This window comes from Ranitomeya variabilis, chromosome 2 (assembly GCF_051348905.1).
Source record: "Ranitomeya variabilis isolate aRanVar5 chromosome 2, aRanVar5.hap1, whole genome shotgun sequence".
NCBI classification, from domain to species: Eukaryota; Metazoa; Chordata; class Amphibia; order Anura; family Dendrobatidae; genus Ranitomeya; species Ranitomeya variabilis.
The window spans coordinates 362,600,743-362,616,069 of record NC_135233.1 but is presented as its reverse complement, the minus strand read 5'-3'; the positions used below and the strand labels follow the sequence as shown (position 1 = coordinate 362,616,069).

Here is a 15,327-nt window from a genome sequence, read left to right as displayed (position 1 = left end):
GACCCATGCCCATTATTACTCAGCATTCAGTCTACTCTCAGTACAACTAGGACTGGGACTGCCCTTTAAGGATGAAGATTTTTCTCCAGGATAGGATTTATAGAGGAGTCATACCTATCAGAAGGGCTGACTGCCACATTTAGGGGTAAAAAAGATCATTCCACACATCCTCTAACATCTGTACTATTCTGTACATGGTTAGTTTCATCTGGCCAGAATATAGTTTGCTGACTGTCACCCAAAAAAAGAGTGTCCCCTGATGGAGGCACGATGGCGAAACATCTATTGAAGAAAGTAGTGGCAATGGAGAGAAGCGGTTTCAAAAGGGAATGATCAAAGGGGAGACAATAAAATGATGCGCAAAAAAAAAAGATTTCAAGAGAGGGGCTGATAACCAAATCCAAAATAGCCACAACCGCATTTAAAGGGACCATAAAGAAGATTTAATAAAACACAGAATGAGTGACAGCCCTAGGAGCTGATCTCACTGATTGACATGTTATTCGGGTAGCTCCGCTAAGGAACACCCATGATAATGTCTTTCACCCAAACGTCAGCGCTCCTCTGTACCTGGAATAAGCACAAGAAAATAGCTGTGACATTTATGCTGCATAGAGAAAAGTTACTGCCTGGAGGCAGAAAAAACTATAGCACACAGGATACAACACAAAATCTAAAACATAGCAATCCATTCCATCGTGTTGGATTACAGGGGCTTAGAGGACCCATATTTAATAAGAGGGTGGGTGGTTGTACCCTTTTCTATATTCAGTCTCTTATGCAGGGGGACCCAGCAGATCCATACATTACACAGACCTCTCAATGTGTAATTCTTCATTTCTCCTGTAGAGGCGATGTAGGGAGATTGACCACTTGCTGATAGCCGGGAGTCCCAGCACCTATAATACCCTGTTTTTAGTATATCATTGACAGACTCATCGAAAAGAAAGATTTGTCCTAAGTGGGCAACCGTCATCCTCAGCCATCTTTTATTTATTTTTGCAACTCAATGTGAGAAAATTGAAATCAAGGGTTAATTGTGCACTATTTTTCGAACATAGTAAGTGAACCCGCCTGCTTTTTTTTTCCATTTTAATCTAATAAGATTAATGAATGGAACATTTGTGTTACATAGGTGAGAAGGAGACTTGTGAGCTGTACAATGCACATTGCCCCGACCCTCCCACCACCATAAATGATGAGCGTCTCCTATCAAGTCATTTCCATAATCATCATACAATGAAGGTTAAAACATTGTCGCTCATGTAACAATGTCATATTGCGTGATACATCATCAGTATCTGGAGGGGTCTGAATGCTGCATTTGACTAAGCGCCATATTAAACATAAGTTCCACTCATTTGGCCGACTGCTCCTCTTCTTCACCCTCCTATACAGATGCACGCTCTGTTTGACTGAGTATGCATGTCATTTCAATAGCAAATGAGGATTAAGCAGCTTCCATAAACCGCAGATGGCGGCTTATCTCCCTGGAGAAAAATAAAGGATGGGCTTGAAAATTCAATTGTTCTCCAACAAAAACCATCTCAGCCCCTTAAATAGAAAATAGTTATTCCAGTCCCACAAAAATCTGAGTTTCGGACTGAAAACGGAAATGGTCAGTCTTGTCTTGTGTGCAAATTACGGGAAAATAGTCCCAAGAGAGACGGAGGCAAGGTTTGAGTGGCAGAGGCTATTTGCACAATTGAGGAGGAGCTGTCCAAGATTTTAGCATTACTTATTTCATATAATAGTCTGCAACCTGTAGCTCTCTAGCTGGAGGAGAAGTGGGTGACCAGGTGACAAAAGATGCTTCTCCATTGATGGGTTGTTCGCAAATGATCCGGCGCAAAACCTGGTTCCTTTATATGAATGATGGGAGCAGGCCACCCAGTGAGAGAGTTTGCAGTTTCCAAACGGGGATCCCTGGGGGTAAGATTAAAAAAATCCAGCTGACAATGTGACCACTTTGGCCACATCAAGATGGGATTGATTTTACTAAATATATGCTATATGCTAAAGTCACGGGTTTACCACAACAGAGCAGAGCCAGAAGACCGCAGCGTCTAGTTTCTCCTACTCCTGTACTGATTAGAAGCATTTCACCTTAATATTAAATGGTGCAGGTTTCTTCTAGGAGAGCAGGGGTTAATCTGCTCAGTTGAGAGCTCCTGGAAGCTTTCCTGCATTAAGGCTCTCAGCTGTTCTCTGTTAGCCACTCCCATCTCCTATATAATCTGGGCCCTGGCTAGCACTCATTGCCACAGCAGCTTCATGCTGCTTGGTTAGGAGATGGGTTTGTGGTTGTTGTTTGGGAAGGCATTTGGTGGATTTATCTGAGACTGTTGCTAGATTTTGTATGTGTGCTAATCAGTCTCCTCCTACTTTGGTTTTACCCCATCCTCCACTCCCCAATGTTTACCTCTGTTGTTTGTGTGAGTATATTTGTATGAATGGTATTTTTCGTTATAACCTTGTTAGTCTGGTTGGTGTATTACGGTACACTACTACTCCCCTCTTCCCTGGTTGGGAGAAGGGTACAGAATGAGGGCGGATTCAAGAGCTAAGGCAAGGTACGTGACCCCAGGGTCTTCACAATCAGAAGTAATACGGGGAACAGTGCGAGCTAGGGTGCCCCTAGTGTTAGGGTTATGGAAGGAGCCTCTGGTCCCAGTACACCCGATAATAGTCGTAATTGCTAACCTGCGAGTGAACATATATGTCATACAGATTCAAAAGACAGGCTCTTTTGGACGAGCTGAGCCAATCGATCCCGCTGACCAAAAAGAGACGGATTGTCCATCACTAAATCTCCAAAGCCTCCATAATGGTTGACTATGACTACAACCTCTTTTCACTGTTCACAGTAGAAAAACAGCTCTGAAGCACAAATTTCACCAAGTGATCAACCATGCAGATTTAGGTTGATTTGTCAGCAGTTATAACTATGATCTACTACATGTGAAAAACATGGAAGACACCATGATCCACATGGATCTCTGCACATATATGTCTACAGGCACGAGCCTACATAGAGGGTCCTTTATTGGTCAGACTGTAACTGATATGCATGTATTGGTCCTGGAGCGGACACAGGCAGAAGACGGCCCCTTGTAGAAGAAGAATATATGGGCCCTTTTACAGTCCAATAACTCATCATAATGCACAATGTCACCTGCTTTGGGTTTAGAAGGGGCCCCCTTACCTCTCGGGCCCCTGTGTGGCTGCACAGGTTGCATCAATAGTATGTTCGCCCGGTTGGGTCCACATATAAAGAAGTAATCCGATGATTGGGCATACACCCGACCAGACAAGTGTGTAAGAAATCACACTGCCGGATAGACAAGCATGCATGAATTCCCACATATGGTGAGCCATACATGCACGGAATTATACACACATGGATGAACGGAAAAGGACACTTGACCCCAATAAACGCTCTATTGTCATTTTCCTTAGCAACACTAGTCACACAGCTATATTTATACCCATCCGAGTATCATAAGTGACATGTAATAAGAGCCACCATCAGCATCTTAAGACTCAAGCGGCAAGACACTGCAAGGAACCAGGAAAAAAAGGGAATTGTTCACAGTTCTCCTCCAATTTTGTAAAATTTTTGGGAAAAAAAGACAAGACAATTTTATGCACTATGTGGCGGTGCTTTTAGACTACAGATAAGGTTTACATCACAATCCTTGAAGTGTAAAGGCCGTTCCATACACAGTCCTGCTAATGACCCATAATGTGGCAATATACCGTACCTCTTCCTGCTTTTACACCGCCAAGTCCCGTCCGTCTGCGCTACGCCGCCTTGACAGCACATTATTAAACCCGAAGATTCCCCTCCTCTGTGGTTGCTGACAGTACAATACTACACAATGCATTCTGCATCCTACATAATTACATGCCTCCACTATGGGACATCGTATAATATAAGGGTCTGACCACTAGGAAACACATTTTCATTGGCCAGTTCTATACTGGGTGGGTTTTGCTTGTGGACTATTAACCTTTTTTTTTAGGTGGAGGGGCTCTAATTCCAACCATTCACAACACTAAGGGGCTTTCATTTAGGTAATAAGACCCCATCTTGATTATTTGTCCCCATATTGGGGCATGATGGTGATGACTTGGATTCCGTTCATAGACAGGTGGGACGTACAAAGCCGTTAATTAACCACTTCAATGAAAGCCATAATTCATCCCCACGTGCTCCATGTTCTGGAGATGCCACTTGTGGACTGGCTACTGGAAACCAATTAAAGAAGCCCGGGGATCCCAGTTAATGGAGGTTGTAATTCCACCTCGTCACTGGAAATTTAACACTGGGCAGTGGCCATCTGCCTGACGGGACATCATGGATGGAGGTAGACGGCGAAAAGGAGAACATTTACATGGGAAGATAATAGGAAGACGGTGGAGATAGTGATGGGGGTGGCGGGGGGATTCACATGGGAAGCACCCTGGGCAGGGAAGGGAGCGGAGTGGGTGACTTGACGAGATAATGTGCTGTTTATGTGAGCCTGAGATGGATTTGGAGGGGTACAATTACACACATTAAGATTAGGGAGGAGGATAACGGAAAACACAAAGTGGATAGAGGGACAGATGTAGGGAGAGAGGCAGGGACGCCGAGAGACAGCGGCTATTGTGATGGCAGGGATACCAGGCACAGCCACGCACAGGGACGGGTGTGTGGGGACTGGCACCGCAAAGCCCCCCAGACAGATTGATTGACAGATAGATGGATGGATAGATATGCATCCTCCTCACCTGGTCCTTGGTCTCTCTCTCCTCATCACAGGCTCAGATACATGTCTGTCCTTCCTGAGCTCAGGGGTCCCTTGCTGCTTGCAGAAGGGGGGCTGCAGGAGTATCAGTGTCTGCGGAAAAGCCTCAGCTCCCACCCCCCTGCTCTCTCCTCTCCTCCACAGCTGTTGCGCCTCCAGCTTCTCTCCACCTCCACTCCCTCTCCCTTGTCTGTCTGGATCCGCATATTGCTTTCCCCCTCCCTGTTTCTCCACCCTCTACTCCCCTCCATGCTTCACCCACCTCCTTTCTCCCCTCTCCCTCTTTGCTGTTCTCCACTCATTTCAGCACCTGGACAGCACCATAGATAACTCTCTACACCCTCAATTTGGGTTATGTGGAATAATGGGGCTTTCACATGGGACTGTAAAATCCAGTAAAAAATCTGCTGGCGGATTTAACCTCTGCGTAAAGTGGATCTTGAGAAAAAATTGGCAGCGGATTTTAATTCCCAACATTGAAAAGTGCAGTCAAAATCTGCATCGGAAACATTAGAAAATCACTTTGGAAAATCATATGGAAGGAATCAGTCTCCTTCCCCCTCTGGCAGCTGACAGTATAGTTAACTGCTGTCAACTGTATCTCCATGTATGGGCCGCAGAAACAGTAGGATGGCACTGTGGGAATGTCATAAAGAGGGTGGGTGGGCATCATTCTATTGGAGAATCATACTGTGTGGGGGCACTGTGAGGGGATCATAATGTGTGGGAGGCAATGTGGAGGCATCACATGTCGGTGGGACATTGTGATGACATCATTTATGGGGAACACTGGGAAGGGATTATAATGTGTGGGAGGCACATTGTGGTGACATCATGATTTGTGGGGGGGCACTGAGAAGGGATCATAATGTGTGGGAGGGAATGTGGAGGCATCATACAGTACAGACCAAAAGTTTGGACACACCCTCTAATTTAAAGATTTTTCTGTATTTTCATGACTACGAAAATTGTACATTCACACTGAAGGCATCAAATCTATGAACTAACACATATGGAATTATAGACTGCTTTGCACACTCTTGGCATTCTCTTGATGAGCTTCAAGAGGTAGTCACCGGGAATGGTCTTCCAACAATCTTGAAGGAGTTCCCAGAGATGCTTAGCACTTGTTGGTCCTTTTGCCTTCACACTGCGGTCATGGTTCAGGTCTGGTGACTGTGGAGGCCAGGTCATCTGGCGTAGCACCCCATCACTCTCCTTCTTGGTCAAATAGCTCTTACACAGCCTGGAGGTGTGTTTGGGGTCATTGTACTGTTGAAAAATAAATGATGGTCCAACTAAACGCAAATAGCATGGAATAGCTAAGATGCTGTGGTAGCCATGCTGGCTCAGTATGCCTTCAATTTTGAATAAATCCCCAACAGTGTCACCAGCAAAGCACCTCCACACCATCACACCTCCTCCTCCATGCTTCACGGTGGGAACCAGGCATGTAGAGTCCATCCGTTCACCTTTTCTGCATCGCACAAAGACACGGTGGTTGGAACCAAAGATCTCAAATTTAGACTCATCAGACCAAAGCACAGATTTCCACTGGTCTAATGTCCATTCCTTGTGTTCTTTAGCCCAAACAAGTCTCTTCTGCCTGTTGCCTGTCCTTAGCAGTGGTTTCCTAGAAGCTATTTTACTATGAAGGCCTGCTGCACAAAGTCTCTTCTTAACAGTTGTTGTAGAGATGTGTCTGCTACTAGAAATCTGTGTGGCATTGACCTGGTCTCTAATCTGAGCTGCTGTTAACCTGTGATTTCTGAGGCTGGTGACTCGGATAAACTTATCCTCAGAAGCAGAGGTGACTCTTGGTCTTCCTTTCCTGGGGCGGTCCTCATGTGAGCCAGTTTCTTTGTAGCGCTTGATGGTTTTTGCCACTGCACTTGGGGACACTTTCAAAATGTTCCCAATTTTTCGGACTGACTGACCTTCATTTCTTAAAGTAATGATGGCCACTCATTTTTCTTTACTTAGCTGCTTTTTTTCTTGCCATAATACAAATTCTAACAGTCTATTCAGTAGGACTATCAGCTGTGTATCCACCAGACTTCTGCACAACACAACTGATGGTCCCAACACCATGTATAAGGCAAGATATCCCACTTATTAAACCTGACAGGGCACATCTGTGAAGTGAAAACCATTCCCGGTGACTACCTCTTGAAGCTCATCAGGAGAATGCCAAGAGTGTGCAAAGCAGTCATCAAAGCAAAAGGTGGCTACTTTGAAGAACCTAGAATATAAGACATCATTTCAGTTGTTTCACACTTTTTTGTTAAGTATATAATTCCACATGTGATAATTCATAGTTTTGATGCCTACAGTGTGAATGTACAATTTTCATAGTCATGAAAATACAGAAAAATCTTTAAATGAGAAGGTGTGTCCAAACTTTTGGTCTGTACTGTATGTGAGTGGGATATTGTGATGACATCATAATTTATGGGTTGCACTGAGAAGGGATCACAATGTGTGGGAGGCAATGTGGGGACATCATGTGTGGAGGGGACATTATGGTGACATCATAATTTGGGAGGGTACTGAGAACGGATCATAATGTGAAGGTGGCAATGTGGAGGCATCATGTGTGAGGGGGACATTGTGGTGACATAATTTGTGGGGAGGCACTGAGATGGGATCATAATGTGTGGGAGGCAATGTGGAGGCATCATGTGTGGAGGGGACATTATGGTGACATCATAATTTGGGGGGTACTGAGAAGGGATCATAATGTGTGGGAGGCAATGTGGGGACATCATGTGTGGAGGGGACATTGTGGTGACATCATAATTTGGGGGGGTGCTGAGAAGGGATCATAATGTGTAGGTGGCAATGTGGAGGCATCATGTGTTCGGGGGACATTGTGGTGATATCATAATTTGTCGGGCAGCACTGAGATGGGATCACAATAATAATAATAATAATAATAATCTTTATTTATATAGCGCCAACATATTCCGCAGCGCTTTACAGTTTAACAGTTTCAAACACAACAGTCATAGGTAACAATGTTAACAATACAGCAATAAAGCAAAATAAGACGACCCTGCTCGTGAGAGCTTACAATCTACAATGAGGTGGGGAGATACAAAGTACAGGTGTGTATTTACAATGATGTATTTACAATGATGGTCCAGCCATCTTCAGGGGGTGGGGGGTAGATGAGATAGTGAATGGGCTACACACACACACAAACATAAAATGACTGATTAGGGAACGTGATAGGCCGCTCTGAACAAATGAGTTTTGAGTGAGCGCCTAAAGCTATGCAAGTTGTGGATGGTCCTAATATCTTGGGGTAGAGCATTCCAGAGGATTGGCGCAGCACGGGAGAAGTCTTGGAGTCGGGAGTGGGAGGTACGGATTAGTGCAGAGGTTAGTCGAAAGTCGTTTGCAGAGCGCAGCGGTCGGCTAGGCCAATAGACAGAAATGAGGGAGGAGATGTAAGGGGGTGCCGCACTGTGGAGAGGTTCATGGGTGAGAACAAGTACTTTGAATTGTATCCTGTAATGAATGGGCAGCCAGTGTAATCACAATGTGTGGGAGGCAATGTGGGGACATCATGTGTGGAGGGGACATTATGGTGACATCATAATTTGGGAGGGTACTGAGAACGGATCATAATGTGTAGGTGGCAATGTGGAGGCATCATGTGTTCGGGGGACATTGTGGTGACATAATAATTTGTGGGGCGGCAGTCAGATGGGATCATAATGTGTGTGGAAGGCAATATGGAGGCATCATACGTGGGGGATATAATGTCATAATTTATGGGGGTTACCCATTGTGGGCTGTGTGGGAGGGGAATTATAGGGGGATCATACTATGTGGAGGGCCATTGTGGGCGTGTAATGCTGCGTGAGGGCCATAAAAGCGTTATCACGCTGTGTGGGAACACTAAGGGGCTTCACCTGAACCACTACTGTTTGGGCGCACAGAAAGCACTGAGCGCGGTTAGGGGTGTGGATTAGCTCTAAAAGAAAATGGTCATGGCACAATGCGCACGCTGCAAAACGTATCTCACTTTCCTGCCTTTCATACCTGTGTGGTATGAAAGAGCAGGGAATATACGACTGTCACAGTACAACCAACCATAGCAGCCATATTGGTTGTCACCCAGGTTTTCCAGAAGAAAAGATGTGTTCTTGCCTGCTGGAATATTCTACACGTCAGTGGTATCGGTAACACCACGCGCCTTATACCCCTTGGGTGCTCGGATATAAGATCCCTTATGGGAATACAGCCACAGTCCTCTCCGAGGGATCTGCACACATAAACCTAAGTGGGCCATTGTGAACATTTCATCCGGTGCTTGACCCAGGATGTGGGTCCAAGCTTCACTTTCCTCCTTGGAGAATCTTTCAAGTTCTCCGACCCTGTGACCTCCGCCATACATTATGTAGGATAACAAACGGGGAGAGAGCGATTATAGAACCTGACCCCAGGTATTGATATGATGCAGGCTCCAGTTTCATGGACACAATGGTATCCAGGCACCATAGCAACAGGCCCCTGTCAATCACCGGGGCGGACAGGTACCTATGGACTATATGGAGCTCAGTTACCTTGCCGTACATCAGAGTTGCACTTTCTGGCTTTAGTTACATCTCGTCGCAATACGAAATATCAGCGTCATGTCTAAGGCTCGGATAGAGAGAAAAAAATGGGGACGAAGCAGGGAGTGGGGCTCATTCTGAGTATTGCTATGAAGCCCTATTGTTTCTGTGGGGGGATAGGGCTCATATTTCCCCTCTCAACATATAAAGGTAAAGGGGGTCTTACCACTTTCGACAATCTATAGGTATTTTTATCCTGTGCCTTTGAAAAGGAAGGTGTCCATTCATGACAGCAACAGGGGTTCTTGAAAATGATGTTGAATTGAAACACAAACTATATGAGTGAGTTGAAGAATTTTGGGGGCAGCATGTCCCATCAACCATCGTGATATTACGGTTAAAAAAGGTGGTGGAAGCACAGCACAAGGTTCCAGGCAAGAAGCTGATCTGTCTTCAGGAAGCCATGTTTTATTTATTTATTTTCAGGGGGCAAAATATATATTTTTGGCTATTTAAAAAAAATTAATTTGGTAGGGGTAACCTAAGTTATTGTCTTTGCCACCAATGCCTTAAGACTAAAAAGGTTGGGAAAAAACTAGCATAGGGCAAACTGTTTAAAGTGGACCTGTCACTAAGTCAAAAGCGTTTGGTTATTACTTTAATAAGTGCTCCCCTGAGCAATCTTTTTGTTTTTTCTTAATGTGCCATATAATTCCAGAGATATGGGTCTTTTTTCTCTATTTGGTGATCATTATTGTGTTTTTTTTTAACCAGGGATGTGGCTTAGAGGGTGATTATGCAGAGTAGCCTAAAGACACGCCCCAGAGGATCCTCTAAGTCACACCCCCTTAGTAAAGACCATAAAAATCAGCACTAAATAAAAAAAGGACCATATTCCTGGAACCGTATAGCGGATTTAAAAAAAAAAAGACAACCAAACAACAGAATGCTCAAGGGATAAAATAAGAGCATAATTGGTCCTCTTTAACATGGTGGCAGGTCCACTTTAAGTAAACACAACATCTATCCATTTATTGGCTGAGAAGGATAACCTGAGTGCACCCTTCGGTAATGATGTTGGGGTGATAATTCCCTTTTCAGACAGTGTATTATATATTATGATTTATTAATGTGTCTCATTGGAATTAATTCCACAGCCCCAGTCCCCGTCCCTGTGACATTATTGATCTTTCAGCCTCGTACGTTTTTTTTTTTTTTTTTTTAACACTGAATGTGTGAATTATGTTACTTGTTGCTGCATAATGAGGCGACCAGACAGGAGCAGATCCTGACAGCTGCGGAGGATGTACATAGCAGGCAATCACACTGTGTCACATTCAATACACTTTAGAAGATGAAAACTGACATGTACTCAGCTTTTCTTCACCGCCGCCTGTACGGTATTTGTTATAAACATCACGTAGAGTGTGTACCAGGGGCTTCAAAAGGAGCAGAGACCACCGGGTGCTGGTGCAGAATATGGATCCTAGCAATATACACAAAAATAACAAGCGCCTCTGTTTACTACAACGAGAGAGGGTCATGGGGCGAGTACAAGTGAAAAGTAACCTACATCGTGGTGGGAGGGAATGGCGCATAACGAGAAAGGGAATTCATTTTATATATCTAGGATTCCCTTTAGTCATTATATAGTGAGAGGATCTGCAGCTATTAGATTTTTAGATTTAAACTACTCACCATTTGCAAAATCTCTGCTTGCTGTCAGTGAATAGCGACATTCTAATGTACTTGTGGGAAGGGAGGGAGGTGATGGCAATGGCTTAGCTATTGAAATGAGCAAGTCAGCCAGCCCACTTCATATACAGCACTCATAATTTGCTAGAAACTGTGTTTTAGGTGAAACTAGAACTGCTTGGACCAAACTGAACATATGAAGAATGTTTCAGACTTCAGCTTTCAGCAGAATCATCAGAACTCATTGTTGGAGAATTAACTGTTTTTACTTATGACATATAGCAACCATTATCATCATCATTACAACATGGAGGATGGACCTGACACAGACAATGACAGAGAGGTCACTCAGTACAGTGTTAAAAAAACACCTCAACACAGTCCTCTGCAGTATAAGCCTGCAGCTGTTGCAGTCCATTAGGCCCAGCTTCTTCATGAGACCAGAACGTCTCTACAGTTAATGACGCTGCAAAATATCTGTAGTGGGGCAGTACTATAAGTCAAAAAGTCCTTGTTCTTGAAGATCCCTCATAAAATGGAACTTTACAGGGGTCGTTCAAATTAGTGCTGTTCAGACTGGATCTCTCATGCAGTTTTTATACAGTTTAGCAGTGATCTCAGGTCTTATGTGGATCAGTTGATTTTCTTTTGGTTTGTTACTTTCTTCTCCCCTTTATGATTATTAATCAGTGGTCTCTCTGTAGCAATAACCTCTCACATGTCATCTGTGGGCAGTAATATTTCCACTATAAGCTCACATATCTGGTAACTGTCATTATTCAGTTTGGACAATGGAGCTGCGGCCATTTCTCTCCTCTCCTTTTATGCGCAAGAGTTAATCTATCCGGTAGCGACACACACTGGACCAGCAAATGCGCCGGTGCATTAAATCAAAATGAAAACCAAAAGGGAACCCAAAGAGAATAGCTAAGGAAGTAGAACCAGATAATGAGCTACATATATTGCTCCATATAGTATTATGGGCACCACATATTGCTCCATACAGAATAATAAGCCCCATATAATGCTCTACACATTATAATGAGCCCCATATATTGCTCCATACAGAATAATAAGCCCCATATAATGCTCTACACAGTATAATGAACCCCATATATTTCTCTAAACAGAATAATGAGCCCCATATATTGATTAATAGAGAATAATGAGCCCCATATAATGCTCCATACAGAATAATGGACCCCATATAAGACATCCCATATATTGATTCATACAAAATAATGAGCCCCATATATTGCTCCATACAGAATAATGAGCCCCATATAATGTTCCATACAGAATAATTGACCCCATATAATGCTCCACACAGTATAATGAACCCCATATATTTCTTCAAACAGAATAATGAGCCCCATATATTGATTCATACAGAATAATGAGCCCCATATATTGCTCCATATAGAATAATGGACCCCATATAATGCTCCACACATTATAATGAACCCCATATATTTCTCTATACAGAATAATGAGCCCCATATATTGATTCATACAGAATAATGAGCCCCGTATATTGCTCCATATAGAATAACGAGCTCCATATAATGCTCCATACAGAATAATAGACCCCATATAATTCTCCAAACAGTATAATGAACCCCATATATTGATTCATACAGAATAATGAGCCCCATATAATTCTCCATACAGAATAATGGACCCCATATAATGCTCCACAGTATAATGAACCCCTTATATTTCTCCATACAGAATAAAGAGCCCCATATATTGCTCCATACATAATGGGCCCCATAAAATGCTCCAAACAGTATATGATGGGACCCATATATTGACCCATACATAATGGGCCCCCATATAATGCTCCATACAATATATGATGGGCCCCATATAATGCTCCATACAATATATGAAGGGCCCCATATACTGTAATGCTCCAGTGTATGATGGGCCCCGTATAATTCTCCAAACATTAAAAAAAAAATTGAAATACTCACTTCTCTGGCCGCTGCTCTGCTCCAGACTTCTCAGCGTCGCCGTCTGCCGGTTCTCTGCACTGCGACTGGTCAGATCAGAGGACACACAGTAGTGATGTCATTGCGCCCTCTGACCTGAACATCATAGAGTCAGGAGACATGGTAGATGCCCCAGTGGAGGAACGGGAAGAGGTAAGTGTTGCAAGTACCGGGGCCCTGAGCAATTGAGGGGGCCCACTCACATTAACTAGCACTAGGCCCCCATAGCACGCCGGTGACCCAGACGGCAAGTGGTTTTCCCCGCCTGCTCAGGTCCCCGGCGCTTTTCTGGGTGCTTACTCTGGCCCTGCCGGTGAGATTGTTTTTTCTTGCCATATCGTACTTCATGTTAGCGGTGATTTTTGGTTGATATGACTTGCGTATATTGATGAAAGAATCAAAAATTTTACAAAAAATTTGACAATTTTCAAACTGTACATTTGTTTACCAAGCAAAATAATCAATACATAACATTTCCCACATGTCTATTTTACATCTGCATCATTTTTTAAACAATTTTTGTTTGTAGGAAGTTATAAGGTTTAAAAGTTGATCAGGAATTTCTAATTTTTCCAACAAAATTTACCAAACATTTTTTTTAGGGACGACATAACATTTGAAGTGACTTTGGGGGGCCTATATGACAGAAAATACCCAAAAGTGACACCATTCTAAAAACAGCACCCCCAATAACCACATTCCAGAAGTTTATTATCCCTTCAGATGCTTCACAAGAATTAATGGAATGTAGAAGGAAAAAAAATTACATTTTACATTTTTTTCGCAAAAATTTAACTTTAGCCCTAAATTTTTATTTTCACAAAGGCAACAGGAGAAAATTAACCCCAAAATTTGTTGTGCAATTTCTCCTGAGTATGCTGATACCCCATATGTGAGGAAAAACTACTGTAAAGTGCCCAAGTGAGGTAGTCGTGGACGAGCTGTGGCTTCCACTCGCTCTGGCACTCTACAGACAACACTTGTCCCCATCCCAGTGTGCTGCTATGTGTGGGTGCATCACACTTACTTCGGGCCATCGGCTCCAGGTTTTCTTCTTCTTCTAGAACCTCAGCAGCAATCAATTCAGGGGACACAAGATTTGTAAAAACTGTCCAAGTTTTACTTAATGAATGTTAGACTTTACAAGCAGGAATACAGGATAAGGCCCAACTGGGTTGTTGTTTTTCCCACAGATACAGGACAAAATGTCAGCCCTGGTTCTCGGTATGGATGGGGTGTCCCTCCTGCTATCTTCTCTAGCACTAGGAATTCTTCTCCACCACTAGCAGTGCACCCAGATTGCAATACCTTCTGCACCATGTAGTCTGAGTCCATGTTTTCCTGTAGCTTCACAGGCTGAGTGCACGCAAGGCCCACGATGTCCATCTCGAGTAATAGGCCCACGTTGTCCCTAGCAGCCCAATGCATGATAATGCTGCTGCCACTTCACACTACTGTCCCCCAACTGTCTGACTCTTCCTGAACCTGACACTAACACTCAGTTCCCCTTCCCAAACTGTGTCATCCATTACAGTTAACCCTGCCTAGGCTAGACTGCAGCCCCAGTATATGAAAAATACTCGGCACTCTGCAAAAAATGGATGTAGGTGCTCAAGTAGGGTCTCCAACCCGTGTCAGCAAATATGTAGAAAAACTTGGCACTCAATAGTTTCTGAAGGATAAGTCTATTTATTTCGCATCCTGACAAACAGATCAATTGCTGAACGTTTTCGGTCCTATATGGACCTTCCTCAGAGCAATTTAGTTTATCTGGAGTAATGAAACAATGTGTATAGCCTGTCTGAATGAATACCCTTCTAATAAATTATGTGGTCGCCAATAATATGCGGTAAGGGAGAATAATGGCTATAGGTGTGTCGGTGCCGCTTTGGGATGCGGTCTGCCTTCACTGTGCACGGTATGAGGCTCCAGCGCTGGTGGCATCCTAAGTCGCTTGGGAGTGCGCGCTCCAGTGAGTCCCAGCGAGTGTTACCCTTTTATAACATGCATGCATATAAAATACATTTAACCCTTTAGAGTGTCAAGGAGCAGGGCATTAGCTCCACCACTCCTACATTCCCCCACACTTTAATTATGGTCATCCCCGATGATGTCAGATCTTAAAATAGGAGTTAGTGCAAAGATTAAAACACTATAAAACTTTATAAAACATTAATCCGTAAACTGGTCCCGACTTCTTCCACCTCAGAGAACACCCGGCCCTTCTTGGTTAAGGGCCCTGGAACAGCAAGTGAAACAGTCCAGCACATAACTATATTT

General features: G+C 43.6%; 1 protein-coding gene across 2 annotated transcripts in view; it reads right to left on the bottom strand.

Moving 5' to 3' along the window:
* SLC8A2 (solute carrier family 8 member A2) overlaps positions 1–4,987 on the bottom strand; it is a 133,389-nt gene extending 128,402 nt beyond the window's left edge. For both annotated transcript variants that reach the window (XM_077285731.1, XM_077285733.1), the window contains exon 1: positions 4,777–4,987. The gene's annotated coding sequence lies outside the window, so the exon portion shown is untranslated. The remainder of the gene's footprint in view (positions 1–4,776) is intronic.
* Positions 4,988–15,327: the final 10,340 nt, after the last annotated feature.